Genomic DNA, 18070 nt, shown 5'->3' with positions numbered 1-18070 from the left:
GACATTGTATCATATAATAGCACTCACAGCTTTCCAAGAAAACAAAATCTGATAAATGTATGGTCTGTTTACATATATATATATATATATTTTTTATTTTTTTTTATTAGGCAAGTCAGTTAAGAACAAATTCTTATTTACGATGACAGCCTACCGAGGAACAGTGGGTTAACCACCTTGTTCAGGGGCAGAACGACTGATTTTTACCTTGTCAGCTTGGGGATTCAATCCAGCAACCTTTCGGTTACTCGCCCAACACTCTAACCACTAGGCTACCTGCTGCCCCATTTTAGAGGCTTTTCCTACAGGAAAGTGTTGTAAAACCAGCATAAACTGAGTTGTAATTATATTACTGTCACACCCTGATCTGTTTCACCTGTTCTCGTGATTGTCTCCACCCCCTCCAGGTGTCGCTTATTTTCCCCAGTGAATTTATCCCTGTGTTTCCTGTCTCTCTGTGCCAGTTTGTCTTGTATGTTTTCAAGTCAAACAGTGAGTTTTTCCCCGTGCGCCTGTTTTCTATTCTCTTTTTCTAGTCTTCCCGGTATTGACCCTTGCCTGTTTTTCTGGACTCCGTACCTGCCTGCCTGACCCTTCTGCTTGCCCTAACATCGAGCCTGTCTGCCACTCTTTACCTCTTGGACTCAGAATCTGGTTTTGACCTTTTGCCTGTCCACGACCATTCTCTTGCCTACTCCTTTTGGATTATAAATAAACGACAAAGACTCTAACCATCTGCCTCCTGTGTCTGCATCTGGGTCTCGCCTTGTGCCCTTATAATTACAATATTTTAGATTGACCATAAGTCCATTACACTTGCCTTTAATTTTACCCTATACTGACATTCATTCAAATTCAACTAGTTTTGGATTTCTCCCTGACCAAGATGGTTGCCATTTTTTGCCCCATTATGGAACTTTGAGGATTGACATATCCATTCTAGTAATTTAATAGGATCTCTCTGATAACTACACTGAAACTTTTTCTAAAATGTTTTATTAGATTGGAGAACAGATTGGGAGGGATCTTAGAAACTTCATACAGAATCTTTCCAGATCCTTCGTCTACGCTTATGGACTGCCCTCTTCAGTCAAACCACAGGATTTCAATGTGATTCAAGCAGTGATGTGTGGTTAGGTTGGTAGCTGGGTATGCACTGGCTATCAAAGCCAGATTTACTCACAATTAAACCTTACAACAAAATAAACCATACAACAGAGACAGTGCATGACCAAAAGTATATGGTCACTTGCTCGTCAAACATCTCATTCCAAAATCTTGGTCGTTAATATGGAGTTGGTCCCCCCTTTGCTGCTATAACAGCCTCCACTCTTCTGGGAAGGCTTTCCACTAGATGTTGGAACATTGTTGCTGAGACTTGCTTCCATTCAGCCATGAGCAATTGTGAGGTCGGGCACTGATGTTGGGCGATTAGGCCTGGCTCCCAGTCGGTGTTCCAGTTCATCCCAAAGGTGTTCGATGGGGTTGAAGTCAGGGCTCTGTGCAGGACAGTCAAGTTCTTCCACACCGATCTTGACAAACCATTTCTGTATGGACCTCTTTGTGCACGGGGCATTGTCATGCTGAAACAGGAAAAGGCCTTTCCCAAACTGTTGCCACAAAATTTGAATCACGGAATCGTCTAGAATGTTATTGTATCCTGTTGCGTTACGATTTCCCTTCACTGGAACTAATGGGCGTAGCCCGAACCATGAAAAACAGCTCCAGACCAATATTCTTCCTCCTCCAAACTTTACAGTTGGCACTATGGTAGCGTTCTCCTGGCATCCGCCAAACCTAGATTTGTCTGTCAGACTGCCAGATGGTGAAGCATGATTCATCACTCCAGAGAACATGTTTCCACTGCTCCAGAGTTCAATGGCGGCGAGCTTTCCACCACTCTTTACACCACTCGGCCATGGGAACACATTTCATGAAGCTCTAGACTAACAGTTGTTGGGCTGACGTTGCTTCCAGAGGCAGTTTGGAACTTGGTAGTTAGTGTTGCAACCAAGAACAGACAATTTTTTGTGCTTCAGCACTCGCCGGTCCCGTTCTGTGAGCTTGTGTGGCCTACCACTTCGCGGCTGAGCCATTGTTGCTCCTAGACGTTTCCACTTCACAATAACAGTACTTACAGTTGACCGGGGCAGTGGGAGACGCATTCCATTTTCACACTGACACAAAAAGTCACACACAAACAGTAGCTGGTAGCACAGTTCTCCCACGCAGCACACACGTAGGCAGCTCCATCCATTAGGGCATCCAGCCGGTCGGAGACCAGAATCCTACCGCATGAGTGCGCTCCCATGCAGCCACGCACATAGAATCCTTGTAGTTTGTTGCATTAATCTTGTCGACGCCAAGGCTCGGGCCCGCATTGAGTGGTGGGAGAAGCCCCATTCCCATCACGTCCACAAAGCGAAAGTACATCATAGAGATTTGTAAAAGTCTGGATGAAAAGTTTGAATTGGTAATGACATTTCAGACAAGTGGACAGTCCAGTACTTACTGTTGGCCGACCTGACAGCTAGCAGTGGTGGAGATTGTGGTTGCATTTCATAAATAAAGTCACGTCTTGTAGAGCTCCTGCCTCTGTCTGGTCTTAACTTTCATTATACAGTAGTTGATGATCCACTCTTCAAACCCTACAAACCACTCTGCTAACACAAGGGTATCTCTGGGGGAGTGCCATATGCAGAAAATACATTTCCATTTCACCACAAACTGTGTAGGTTACACACTTGCACATGTGTGAAACAGGACAAATATAAGCACCCCCTATTTGACCTTTGAAAAGGCAAATTACATTATTCCAACTTGGACTTTTTTGTTGAGGTCCAGTATTGTTTTTGCTAGCTAGCTAGCTTCGACCAGTTCAAGGGAATGGAGACCTAAATTATGTAGACACACTTACCCCAGGTTTACCCACACAACATGTTTAGGCTCCATGCAATGAATTAAAGGCAAAGCAGCAACGCCTGCGCTGACCCTGTCCATTAACAGTGACTGGAGTCAGGAATGGCGATGCGCGTCAACGATTTGAATGGATGAATAAAAAGGAAGGAATGCCCTGGCACAGTTTCTTTTGATGCAGTTTTAGCACATTTTTTTATTTTGAGCATAACAACCGCCTAAATCAATGAGAAAAAGCATTAAAAGTAGTAAGTATTTTGCTTTTCATAACAGGTTTTTTATTAGGTTATCACAGGGTAAGCATGGCCTACCCTGCCTAGCCTGTCTACCCTACCTACCCTGACTGCTCGTCACTGGGTTCAAGTCCAGAGACTGAGATGGCCATTGCAAAAATTTGATTTTGTGGTCAATTACCTATTTCTTTGTGGATTTTGATATGTGCTTGGGGCAGAGGCAAGGCCAGGTTTTGCCTCAAACGTCCTTGTACTTGGTAAAGTGCATGATGTCGTTGACCTTAATAAGGGCCACTGGACCAGTGGAAGCAGGCTGATGTTTATTGTCATGAATCTTGCCCTGGAGGCAGTACTTGGTTCACTCCAGACCTGACTGCCCTCGACCAGCACAAAAACATCATGTGGCGGACTGCACTAGCATCGAATAGTCTCCGCGATATGCAACTTTTCAGGGAAGTCAGGAACTAATACACGCAGTCAGTCAGAAAAGCAAAGACTAGCTTTTTCAAACAGAAATTTGCATCCTGTAGCTCTAACTCCAAAAAGTTTTGGGACTCTGTAAAGTCCATTGAGAATAAGAGCATCTCCTCCCAGCTGCCCACTGCACTGAGGCTAGGTAACACTGTCACCACCGATAAATCCACGATAATCGAGAATTTCAAAAAGCATTTCTCTAAGGCTGGCCATGCTTTCCTCCTGGCTACCCCAACCCCGGCCAACAGCTACGCACCCTCCGCAGCTACTTGCCCAAGCCTCCCCAGCTTCTCCTTCACCCAAATCCAGATAGCTGATGTTCTGAAAGAGCTGCAAAACCTGGACCCGTACAAATCATCTGGGCTAGACAATCTGGACCCTCTCTTTCTAAAATTATCCGCCACCATTGTTGCAGCCCCTATTACCAGTCTGTTCAACCTCTCTTTTGAATCGTACGAGATCCCTAAAGATTGGAAAGCTGCCGCGGTCTACCCCCTCTTCAAAGGGGGAGACACTCTAGACCCAAACTGTTATAGACCTATATCCATCCTGCCCTGCCTTTCTAAAGTCTTCGAAAACCAAGTTAATAAACAGATCATTGCCCATTTCGAATCCCACCATACCTTCTCTGCTGTGCAATCTGGTTTCTGAGCTGGTCACGGGTCACCTCAGCCACGCTCAAGGTCCTAAACGATATCATAACCGCCACCGATAAAGTACTGTGCATCCGTCTTCATCAACCTGGCCAAGGCTTTCGACTCTGTCAATCACTGTATTCTTATCAGCAGACTCAACAGCCTTGGTTTCTCAAATGACTGCCTCGCCTGGTTCACCAACTACTTCTCAGACAGAGTTCAGTGTGTCAAATCGGAGGGCCTGTTGTCCGGACCTCTGGCAGTCTCTATGGGGGTACCACAGGGTTCAATTCTCGGGCCGACTCTTTTCTCTGTATATATCAACGATGTCGCTCTTGCTGCGGGTGATTCCCTGATCCACTTCTACATTTAGATTTACATTTAAGTCATTTAGCTGACGCTCTTATCCAGAGCGACTTACAAATTGGAAAGTTCATACATATTCATCCTGGTCCCCCCGTGGGGAATGAACCCACAACCCTGGCGTTGCAAGCGCCATGCTCTACCAACTGATCCACACGGGACCTGCGCAGACAACACCATTCTGTATACATTTGGCCCTTCTTTGGACACTGTGTTAACTAGCCTCCAAACGAGGTTCAATGCCATACGACACTCCTTCCGTGGCCTCCAACTACTCTTAAACGCTAGTAAAACCAAATGCATGCTTTTCAACCATTCCCGCCCGCACCCGCCTAGCATCACTACTCTGGACGGTTCTGACTTAGAATATGTGGACAACTACAAATACCTAGGTGTCTGGCTAGACTGTAAACTCTCCTTCCAGACTCATATTAAACATCTCCAATCCAAAATCAAATCTAGAATCGGCTTCCTATTTCGCAACAAAGCCTCCTTCACTCACTCCGCCAAACATACCCTCGTAAAACTGACTGTCCTATCGATCCTCGACTTCGGCGATGTCATTTACAAAAACTGGATGCAGTCTATCACAGTGCCATCCGTTTTGTCACCAAAGCCCCTTATACTACCCACCACTGCGAACTGTATGCTCTAGTCAGCTGGCCCTCGCTACATATTCCTCGCCAGACCCACTGGCTCCAGGTCATCTATAACTCTATGCTAGGTAAAGCTCCGCCTTATCTCAGCTCACTGGTCACGATAACAACACCCACCCGTAGCACACGCTCCAGCAGGTATACTGTATCTCACTGATCATCCCCAAAGCCAACACCTCCTTTGGCCGCCTTTCCTTCCAGTTCTCTGCTGCCAATGACTGGAACGAATTGCCAAATTCGCTGAAGCTGGAGACTTATATTTCCCTCACTAACTTTAAACATCAGCTATCTGAGCAGCTAACCGATCGCTGCAGCTGTACATAGCCCATCTGTAAATAGCCCACCCAATCTACCTACCTCATCCCCATATTGCTTTTATTTATTTTTCTGCTCTTTTGCACACCAGTATTTCTACTTGCACATCATCATCTGCTCATCTATCACTCCAGTGTTACTTTGCTAAATTGTAATTACTCCGCTACTATGGCCCATTTATTGCCCTACCTCCTCATGCCATTTGCACACACTGTATAGACTTTATTTTTTTTCTATTGTGTTATTGACTGTACGCTTGTTTATTCCATGTGTAACTCTGTGTTGTTGTTTGTGTCGCACTGCTTTGCTTTATCTTGGCCAGGTCACAGTTGTAAATGAGAAATTGTTCTCAACTAGCCTACCTGGTTAAATAAAGGTGAAATAAAAAATATACAAATTACTGAACGATTTCCACTAGATGGTCTAGCTGCAAAGTGCAAAAATTGGCAATATTGTAAAAATTCATGAAATCAAAAATGTTAAGGTTAAGGTTATCAGTGTGGTTAAGGTCAGGGTTAAGGTTAGGTTTAGGTTTAAAATAAGATTTTATGATTTTGTGGCTGTGCCAGCTAGTGACCACTCTGCAGAGCTGCCTCCAGAACAAGATTGATGACAAACAATGCAAGATTCATGATGAAAACAAATGCCCAGTGGAGGCAAAACAGTAAGGATGCATGGTCAAAGAGATCTCTTTTCATTTAATCTGACCGTATCACCGACTGGAGTTTGCTAAACGGCATTGGCACTTGGATTGAAACTGGTGCTTTGATCTTATGACACAAAATAGAGGTATTTGGCCACGCACACCACCAGTGGGTTTGGCCTTTTGATAAAACAATGCATATCTATTTATGGTAGTGAAATAAGTGGTCTTGTAGGTAGTGGTCTTGTAGGTAGTGGTCTTGTAGGTCCTGAACCATAGCTATGCTCTAATGGGATCCTGGGGGCCCGGGGCCTTCCAGGGAACTGACAGCTTCACCACAAAATGATGAGGTTGCTCGCTGTATAATGAGCCAACTGATGGACGCAGGTAAACATCAGGGAGTCAGGCTCTACTTAACATCAATTTGTTAATATGGACAACGTGTTTTTGGTTGTATTTTTTCTCGTCCTTTTTCCTCCCCCTCTCTCTCTCTCTCTCTCGCTTCATTCCTTTCCTTTCGCCTCTCCTCCTCCTTTGTCTTTCACGCACTATAATTTTGTCGTGTTATCACCACCAGCAGCAGGAGATGACAACCCACCAGTTTTAATCATTCTCAATCAGAAGGGCCCACGGTTAGTTTGACCCATTCCCTCTCTCTGTGGGGACAGACACTCAAAATGAAGAAGAATGGAAACACACATAACCTTTATCAAGGACGGACTGAGAGGCACCGCTGTCGCCAAATAGGGAGGATGAAGGGAAAGAGGGACGGACCAGCCTGCTAGAAAGCACTTTACGAAAAGAAAACCACTGGTGCGGTTAATACAGAAAAAGAAGAAGAAGGGAGAGAAAAGAGATGAGAAGGGGCCTGAAATCCGACTATGATGACTTCCATATATAGCCCAGCTGGTGCAAGTGCCAGAGCAGAGCCAGTGCAGTGTGTAGTTATTGGTTAAGGCCTTCTCTCTGCTAAGATAGAATGCTATTCCAGCTAAAGGGATTTTAACTAAAGAGGAGTGTGTGTGTGTTTATTAGGCCAAAGATTACACTGAATACTGCTGTCGACAAGAGGATATTAAAGAGGAGAGCAGAGTGCGTTATAGCTGCAGGACCCAGTGTTTAATTACAAAGCAAACAGCCACAGTAAGACTCTTGTACCCTAACTACTCATGTATGTCTTTGTCGCCCGGGCATTTTTATGAGATTCTCGATTCAGCAACTTTGAACAATTAAACAGCCATTATTAAATGTTAAATTGATTCTTCATTTCAATATATGAAAAAGAAAAAGCGGTTTTCTACCATCCCACTACGTTGTTGGATATGGTTTGTCTCGACCACTACTACAGATGCTTTTGATGTTGCGTAACTACAGCCGAAGTGCTGCCTTACTATATCTGGGCCTGTATCAACAAAGCGTCTCAGAGGAAGAAAATGGTCGTGCTGAGAATAGAGACATTTTACTCCTACCCTTATGGGTGAAAATAAAAGCTATACATGAGAACCTCTTTAGTCATAATATTCCCACCTAGTGGACAGATATTTAGGAGGCCTCATGAGCGGTCCTAACCAGTTAAGAGTTACCAGCAGGTGTTTTGGTAATAGAAAAAGGCAGTGAGTCAGTGGTTTCTGCACGACATCCAATTGCAACCGTATCTCTTTCGCTTTGACAAGGATTTCACACGAGGCCCATTTCACATGATATGCCTAAATCCTTATAACCACTAGGCGAATAAATAATCATGTTTTCTTTTGATTGTTTAATTACCAACATCATGTTATTTTAAAAGTTATCCCTTTGTAGTGCAACATCACGTTGTTCAAAAAAACATGCCTAAATTGTGCATGCCTATAAGTTGGGCAATTGAAGGCATCTATAGCGCTTATGTTAAGTTTGATTCTGTTCGATGAAAATGATAGATGCATGCTGTGCGTACTGTGCCAAAGAGATTTAGAGTTGTTAAACAGGATTGACGAGTGTGATGATATAAGCGTAATATTGAACAAATTTCACTTTTAACAACCATCAGATTTGGTTAAAAAACAGGTAATGGATGCGAACATATTAGGAAATAATTAAGAGTAGGCAAAGTGATCGTGTCAGGTGAAAATGATATGAAACGTTTAACCATTACAACATTTGATGTACAGTCTGAAGCGTGCTATGAAGATCACAGCTAGCGATGTCTCATTGTGTTTGGTTATTCCCCATAATTTGCAACAAAGTTTTATAATTTTTTATTAAACAACAGTAACATGCAAAACACAAAAAAAACAGAACAGCCAGAGGGATTACAAAGAAATAACGAAGATAACAAAATAACAACAAAAAATGTAATTCTCCACATTATATCAAATCAAATACAGACATGTAGCAAATACATTTTGGAGATATTCTGCTTTGCATACATTTTAATAATTATAAATAGCTTGCCAAATCAGCTTAAAAAACGTCTAAAATTGTCTTTCTCTTCATACATTTTGATTTGTGTATGAAAAAGGTTCCTAACAAAATAAAGAGATTGATGGCATACTGACGTTCAATTGTGAAATCCGTGTCATCACTATCTTTCCTTTGCTGTATCGCAAACGTTTGTGATTACCAGCTGAGATAAACTTTTATGAGTTGATTTTACTCCTGGCTTAGAGTTTGTCTGGGCAGTGTCGTAACATCATCCTAAAACCTCATCTGAGCTAGGAGTTTTTTGTTGTTGTATTAAAACAGGTTTTAACAGGATTCCTAGGACCTTTTCTGAGATGCTTTGTAGATAAGGGTCCAGAAGTGTAGATAGTGGCACATGAAAAACATATACAGCATCACAAACTTAAGGCCTGCAGGCAAGAATGTAGCAGCACATATTCACACACACACACACACACACACACACACACACACACACACACACACACACACACACACACACACACACACACACACACACACACACACACACACACACACACACACACACACACAGTGGTAAACTCGCGGGTAATCTAAGACCGAACACTTGACGTTAGCAGGTAAAAGACAATAAACACAAAACGCACACACCCCTGACACTTTCAAGGTGCTCTGTCTAACAGGGTTATCGCAACGAGATTCTAACATAAATATAACCTTCCTTGTATCTCTATCACACCTTTAGCATTTGCTTATAGTCATACTCCTGTAGTTGATTATTCCCACTGCCTCACGTCCTGATGAATCCAAAATACTGTTTTTACAGTAACAGAGTGAAGTGTGTGTGTATTCATGCATGTGCAATTGTGCCAATGTGTGTGTGCATGCGAGTGGATACATGTTTGTATGTGTGTGTGTTCATGCTTGGATGTGTCTGAGCATGCTTGTGTGTATGTGTTCATGCTGTACGTGTGTGAGTGTGTGTGTGTCTCTCTGGCTCTCTGAGTAGAGTGGGCAGTATCAGTTGTACAGTAAGGCGTTCCAGTAATGAGCATGGGACAGAGTTATTAGCTGGTTGCTGTAAGTCACTGATCTGAGTGGGAGAGGATTAGTTTCTCTGGCTACAGCTGCATCTCACAGGAGCCAAGTTATACATGGAAAAGACTCATTTAGTTTAATTACACATGTGAGTTGATGTTACTGAGTTACTGTGGACATACAGTGGGGAGAACAAGTATTTGATACACTGCCGATTTTGCAGGTTTTCCTACTTACAAAGCATGTAGAGGTCTGTCATTTTTATCATAGGTACACTTCAACTGTGAGAGACGGAATCTAAAACAAAAATCCAGAAAATCACATTGTATGATTTTTAAGTAATTAATTAGCATTTTATTGCATGACATAAGTATTTGATACATCAGAAAAGCAGAACTTAATATTTAGTACAGAAACCTTTGTTTGCAATTACAGAGATCATACGTTTCCTGTAGTTCTTGACCAGGTTTGCACACACTGCAGCAGGGATTTTGGCCCACTCCTCCATACAGACCTTCTCCAGATCCTTCAGGTTTCGGGGCTGTCGCTGGGCAATACGGACTTTCAGCTCCCTCCAAAGATTTTCTATTGGGTTCAGGTCTGGAGACTGGCTAGGCCACTCCGGGACCTTGAGATGCTTCTTACGGAGCCACTCCTTAGTTGCCCTGGCTGTGTGTTGCGGGTCGTTGTCATGCTGGAAGACCCAGCCACGACCCATCTTCAATGCTCTTACTGAGGGAAGGAGGTTGTTGGCCAAGATCTCGCGATACATGGCCCCATCCATCCTCCCCTCAATACGGTGCAGTCGTCCTGTCCCCTTTGCAGAAAAGCATCCCCAAAGAATGATGTTTCCACCTCCATGCTTCACGATTGGGATGGTGTTCTTGGGGCTGTACTCATCCTTCTTCTTCCTCCAAACACGGCGAGTGGAGTTTAGACCAAAAAGCTCTATTTTTGTCTCATCAGACCACATGACCTTCACCCATTCCTCCTCTGGATCATCCAGATGGTCATTGGCAAACTTCAGACGGGCCTGGACATGCGCTGGCTTGAGCAGGGGGACCTTGCGTGCGCTGCAGTATTTTAATCCATGACGGCGTAATGTGTTACTAATGGTTTTCTTTGAGACTGTGGTCCCAGCTCTCTTCAGGTCATTGACCAGGTCCTGCCGTGTAGTTCTGGGCTGATCCCTCACCTTCCTCATGATCATTGATGCCCCACGAGGTGAGATCTTGCATGGAGCCCCAGACCGAGGGTGATTGACCGTCATCTTGAACTTCTTCCATTTTCTAATAATTGCGCCAACAGTTGTTGCCTTCTCACCAAGCTGCTTGCCTATTGTCCTGTAGCCCATCCCAGCCTTGTCCAGGTCTACAATTTTATCCCTGATGTCCTTACACAGCTTTCTGGTCTTGGCCATTGTGGAGAGGTTGGAGTCTGTTTGATTGAGTGTGTGGACAGGTGTCTTTTATACAGGTAATGAGTTCAAACAGGTGCAGTTAATACAGGTAATGAGTGGAGAACAGGAGGGCTTCTTAAAGTAAAACTAACAGGTCTGTGAGAGCCGGAATTCTTACTGGTTGGTAGGTGATCAAATACTTATGTCATGCAATAAAATGCAAATTAATTACTTAAAAATCATACAATGTGATTTTCTGGATTTTTGTTTTAGATTCCGCCTCTCACAGTTGAAGTGTACCTATGATAAAAATTACAGACCTCTACATGCTTTGTAAGTAGGAAAACCTGCAAAATCGGCAGTGTATCAAATACTTGTTCTCCCCACTGTATGTATTAATTTCTGTGTGTGTTCTCAAAGCATGCACAGACCAGCTGGCAGGTGTCTTCACAGACATTTTCAATCTCTCCTTGTACCAGTCTGTAATCCCAACATGTTTAACGCTGACCACCATTGATCCTGTTCCCAAGATCTTCAAGGTAACCTGCCTAAATGACTATCGCCCTATAGCACTCACATCTGTAATTATGAAAAGCTTTGAAGGGCTGGTCATGACACTATCATCCCAGACCCACTCCATTTCACATACCGTCCCAACATATCCACAGATGACGCAATAGCAATTGCACTGCACACTGCCCTCTCCCACCTGGACAAGATGGGAAATAACTATGTGAGAATGCTGTTCATGTACAACAGCTCATCTCAGTCCCCTCCAAGCTCATCACCAAGCCCAGGACCCTAGGACTGAACACCTCCCTCTGCAACTAAATCCTGTACTCCCTATTGGCTGGCCCAGAATGGTGAGGGTAGAAAATGACACCTCTGCCATGCTGACCCTCAACACGTGGGCCCCTCAGGGGTGTGTGCTTAGTCCCCTCCTGTACTTCCTGTTCACCCACAACTGCGGGCCATGCACGAATCCAACACCATCATCAAGTTTGCTGACAACACAACAGTAGTAGGCCTGATCACTGACAGTGATGATACAGAATACAGGGAGATGTGCCAGGACTACAACCTCTCCCTCAATGTCAGCAAGACCAAGGATCTGGTTGTGGAAAGATGGGAGAGCCCGCTCACATCCACATCGACAGGGCTGATATCGAGTGGGTCGATAGTTTCAAGTTCCTTGGCGTCCACATCACTAAGGACTTAACATGGTCCACACACACCCGCACAGTTATGAAAAGGGAACGGCAGCACCTCTTTCTCCTCAGGAGGCTGAAACGATTTTGCATCGGCCCTGGGATCCTCAAAAAGTTCTGCACCATTGAGAGAATCTTGACTGGCTGCGTCACTGCTTGGTATTGCAAATGTACCGCCCTCGAGCACAAAGCGCTACAGAGTGTGGTGCGGACAGCCCAGTACATCACTGGGGCCAAGCTCCCTGCCTCTATATGAGGCGCTGTCAGAGGAAAGCACAAACAATCAATCAATCAATCAATCAAATGTATTTTTAAATCCCTTCTTACATCAGCTGATGTCACAAAGTGCTGTACAGAAACTCAGCCTAAACACCAAAACAGCAAGCAATGCAGGTGTAGAAGCACGGTGGCTAGGAAAAACTCCCTAGAAGGGCCAGAGCCTAGGAAGAAACCTAGAGAGGAACCAGGCTATGAGGGGTGACCAGTCCTCTTCTGGCTGTGCCGGGTGGAGATTATAACAGAACATGGTCAAGATATTAGATGACCATAGATGACCAGCAGGGTCAAATAACAATAATCACAGTGGTTGTAGAGGGTGCAACAGGTCAGCAACCTCAGGAGTAAATGTCAGTTGGCTTTTCATAGCCGATCATTCAGAGTATCTCTACCGCTCCTGCTGCCTCTAGAGAGTTGAAAACAGCAGGTCTGGGACAGGTAGCACGTCTGGTGAACAGGTAAGAACAGTTGAAACTGGAGCAGCAGCACGACCAGGTGGGCTGGGAACAGAAAGGAGTCATCAGGCCAGGTAGTCCTGAGGCATGGTCCTAGGGCTCAAGTCCTCCGAGAGAGAGAGAGAAAGAAAGGAAAGAAAGAAAGAGAGAAAAAGAGAGAGAGAATTAGAGAGAGCATACTTAAATTCACACAGGACACCGGATAAGACAGGAGAAATACTCCAAATATAACAGACTGACCCTAGCCCCCCGACACATAAACTATTGCAGCATAAATACCGGAGGCTGAGACAGGAGGGGTCGGGAGACACTGTGACCCCGTCCGACAATACCCCCGGACAGGGCCAAACAGTTGCCAAAGACTGACCTCTGACCACCGGCTCGTCAGGCTCTCATGCCTCAGCCGGATCGCCAGGCTCCCCTGCCTCAGCCGGTCTGTCAGGTTCCCGCGCATCAACAAGGGTGACCGGTCCCTTCCTGATCACCGATCGTCATTTTGGTCGGCGTCCTGCGGCTGAGGCCGCTCGTCGCGGAGGGGGTACTGTCACGTAGGCTGCTCGTTATGGCGCACACCTGTCACCATCGTTACACGCACCTGCGAGTCATCAGACTCACCTGGACTCCATCACTTCCCTGATTACCTTCCCTATATATGTCACTCCCTTTGGTTCCTTCCCCAGGCGTTATTGTTTCTGTTCCTGTGTCATGTCTGTGCGTTGTCCATGTTTCTCATTTTGTATTATGTTGTGTTTATTTATTAAAACACTCACTACCTGAACTTGCTTCCCGACTCTCAGTGCACATCGTTACACAAAGGTGATTCTAACATGTATTGACTCAGGGGTGTGAATACTTATGTAAATGAGATATTTCTGTATTTCATTTCCAATAAATTTGCAAAAATCTAAGAACATGTTTTCACTTTGTCATTATGGGGTATTGTGTGTAAATGGGTGAGAGAAAAATATATATTTAATACATTTTGAATTCAGGCTGTAACACAACAAAATGTGGAATAAGTCAAGGGGTATGAATACTTTCTGAACTTCTTATCAACTGTATGCAAGAATTTCCTCTGTGTTGTCTTAGGAATTCAGCATTCTCTGTGTTCATCTTGCCAACCCCCATTGTCTCACCTCTGAGAGGTTACATAATGTAGGTCTGATATCTGATTGGATGTTAACTTTACAGTAACTCTATTGGTCAACAACTCAGATTTTGAATCCAAACAACTCAGATGCTTATAAAAGGGTCTTAGATTTTTTATTCTTTGTCTGCTTTGTTAATGTCAGTATTGCCTTTAAACTGAAGCTTTATGTCTTGTATGTGAATCCATTCATTTTACAATGTAATTAAATACACTTGTAGTTAGGATTCCATTCTAAGACATTTCTTGATTGCCTACACTCTTAGAAAGAAGGGTTCCAAAAGAGTTCTTCGGCTGTCCCCGTAGGAGTACCATTTTTAGTTCCAGGTAGAACCCTTTTGGTTCCATGTAGAACCCTTTGGGGTTCGATGTAGAACCCTCTGTGGAAAGGGTCCTACATGGAACCCAAAAGGGTTCTACCTGGAACCAAAAAATGTTCTATAAAGGGTTATCCTATGGGGACAGCCAAATAATTATTTAATGTTCTAGACTGCATCTTTTTTTCTAAGAGTGTATTACACTAAGTCAACTATAGTGTTCTTCCATTTTGCTAAATCATCGTTATTGAGTCAGATAAACAGTTGAATAGGCTAATTACTTCGTCTTATTACGAATCGCATGGGAAGTATTTATATAATATCATATATACTGTATATGCATCATATTTTACTGCCCACTACAAGGTCACCGTGTGCAAACACACCATAATATGAAATTCATCAGAAATGCTTACAGAGACAAATGTGACTACAGTGTTATTTCATCTGTATAACTGTATCCCATTGTTGTTATGTAAAAACAGCTCACTCCCGCTACAGCGTCCCGTTATGTAACATGTTGGTGAATCAAGGAGATGACAACACAGAATGCTGTGGACAGTAGTCCTGGGAAGTTGAACTGCTCTATCCCTCTCTCTCCTCTTTCCTCTGCTCTCCCTCTGACTCTCTCCTGCACCATACTGTCTCTGCAGCTTCCTGACCTTGCCAATATCTCTTAATGAATGTGAGCCTTTTCACCAAGCTTGACATCATACACCAAGGAGAGGACTGTACAGCACCTGAAGTCTGAAAGAGGGTTTGTGTGTGTGTGTGTGTGTGTGTGTGTGTGTGTGTGTGTGTGTGTGTGTGTGTGTGTGTGTGTGTGTGTGTGTGTGTGTGTGTGTGTGTGTGTGTGTGTGTGTGTGTGTGTGTGTGTGTGTGTGTGTGTGTGTGTGTGTGTGTGTGTGTGTGTGTGTGTGTGTGTGTGTGTGTGTTTGTGTGAATGCGTGTGATGGTGCCACAGAGAAGGTGGATGTGTAAGGATAAGGGCTGTGTATGTTAGGTTGAGGCAGAGAGCATATCAGAGAGGTTAGAGAGAGGGAGGAAAAGACGTGTAAGAGATAAAGAGTGGAGGATGAGGAACAAAGAGAGAGCGAGATGGAAAATGCTGGGGCACAGCCGGACAGATTTCTCCCTCTTCTTTAAAACTACTGAGGCATCGCAGTCAGGCGAGCACAGCCATCCCAGTCTTTCTTCTGTCCTTTCCTCCATGGTCCATGCTGAGCTCCACCCTCTGAAAATGTATTTTATTCCACCCACCCACTCCCCTCTCCATGAACCAATCCTGACTGGGCTGGATAATGAATTACATAATGCAGCTTTTGTAATCTTCTCCACTTCTGGCTCCAGCTCCAGAGGGTGGGTAGAGAGAAAGACAGCGAGAGAGAGACTCCCCCATCCTGAGCGAGTCTGATCACTACTCAAACTGCCCTGCAGACGAGCAGCCCCAAGAGAAGAGTCACCCCCCTCCCCCACCCCCACACACACACACACACACAGGTCCCACAACTGCACTGCTCCACCATTGTTGACGGAGATACATTCACAGAGAGAGATAGTGGAGCTCAGAGAGCTAGTCCACACACTCCAAACAGAATAGACCCACAAAACAGACCAGCACAAAAACACCCGCCCAACAAGACCTGGAGAGCTGAAGGTGGAGAGAGACGGCTGTCTGAGAGAGCTGGCTGCAGTGAGAGAACTCAAGCAAGAGAGAGAGAAACACACAGCCCAGCTAACAGTAGTGAAGGAGGAGAGAGAGGAACATGGCCCAGCTAACAGCACTGAAGAAGGAGAGAGAGGAACATGGCTCAGCTAACAGTACTGAAGGAGGAGAGAGAGGAACATGGCTCAGCTAACAGTACTGAAGGAGGAGAGAGAGGAACATGGCTCAGCTAATAGTACTGAAGGAGGAGGGAGAGGAACATGGCCCAGCAAACAGCACTGAAGGAGGAGAGAAAGGATCATGGCTCAGCTAACAGCACTGAAGGAGGAGAGAGAATAACATGGCCCAGCTATCAGTACTGAAGGAGGAGGGAGAGGAACATGGCCCAGCTAACAGTACTGAAGGAGGAGAGAGAGGAACATGGCTCAGCTAACAGTACTGAAGGAGGAGAGAAAGGAACATGGCTCAGCTAACAGTACTGAAGGAGGAGAGAGAGGAACATGGCTCAGCTAACAGTACTGAAGGAGGAGGGAGAGGAACATGGCTCAGCTAACAGCACTGAAGGAGGAGAGAAAGGATCATGGCCCAGCTATCAGTACTGAAGGAGGAGGGAGAGGGACATGGCCCAGCTAACAGTACTGAAGGAGGAGAGAGAGGAACATGGCCCAGCTAACAGTACTGAAGGAGGAGAGAGAGGAACATGGATCAGCTAACAGTACTGAAGGAGGAGGGAGAGGAACATGGCTCAGCTAACAGTACTGAAGGAGGAGAGAGAGGAACATGGCCCAGCTAACAGTACTGAAGGAGGAGAGAGAGGAACATGGCTCAGCTAACAGCACTGAAAGAGGAGGGAGAGGAACATGGCTCAGCTAACAGTACTGAAGGAGGAGAGAGAGGAACATGGCTCAGCTAACAGCACTGAAGGAGGAGAGAAAGGAACATGGCTCAGCTAACAGTACTGAAGGAGGAGAGAGAGGAACATGGATCAGCTATCAGTACTGAAGGAGGAGAGAGAAGAACATGGCTCAGCTAACAGTACTGAAGGAGGAGAGAGAGGAACATGGCTCAGCTAACAGTACTGAAGGAGGAGAGAGAGGAACATGGCTCAGCTAACAGCACTGAAGGAGGAGAGAGAAGAACATGGATCAGCTAACAGTACTGAAGGAGGAGAGAGAGGAACATGGCTCAGCTAACAGTACTGAAGGAGGAGAGAGAGGAACATGGCTCAGCTAACAGTACTGAAGGAGGAAAGAAAGGAACATGGCTCAGCTAACAGTACTGAAGGAGGAGAGAGAGGAACATGGCTCAGCTAACAGTACTGAAGGAGGAGGGAGAGGCACATGGCTCAGCTAACAGTACTGAAGAAGGAGAGAGAGGAACATGGCTCAGCTAACAGTACTGAAGGAGGAGGGAGAGGAACATGGCTCAGCTAACAGTACTGAAGGAGGAGAGAGAAGAACATGGCTCAGCTAACAGTACTGAAGGAGGAGAGAGAGGAACATGGCTCAGCTAACAGCACTGAAGGAGGAGAGAGAGGAACATGGCTCAGCTAACAGTACTGAAGGAGGAGGGAGAGGAACATGGCTCAGCTAACAGTGCTGAAGGAGGAGAGAGAAGAACATGGCTCAGCTAACAGTACTGAAGGAGGAGAGAGAGGAACATGGCTCAGCTAACAGCACTGAAGGAGGAGAGAGAGGAACATGGCTCAGCTAACAGCACTGAAGGAGGAGAGAGAGGAACATGGCCCAGCTAACAGTACTGAAGGAGGAGAGAGAGGAACATGGCTCAGCTAACAGTACTGAAGGAGGAGAGAGAGGAACATGGCTCAGCTAACAGCACTGAAGGAGGAGAGAGAGGAACATGGCTCAGCTAACAGTACTGAAGGAGGAGAGAGAGGAACATGGCTCAGCTAACAGTACTGAAGGA

This window comes from Salvelinus alpinus, chromosome 27 (genome assembly GCF_045679555.1).
Source record: "Salvelinus alpinus chromosome 27, SLU_Salpinus.1, whole genome shotgun sequence".
In the NCBI taxonomy this organism is placed as follows: Eukaryota; Metazoa; Chordata; class Actinopteri; order Salmoniformes; family Salmonidae; genus Salvelinus; species Salvelinus alpinus.
This window is presented reverse-complemented; position numbering follows the sequence as displayed.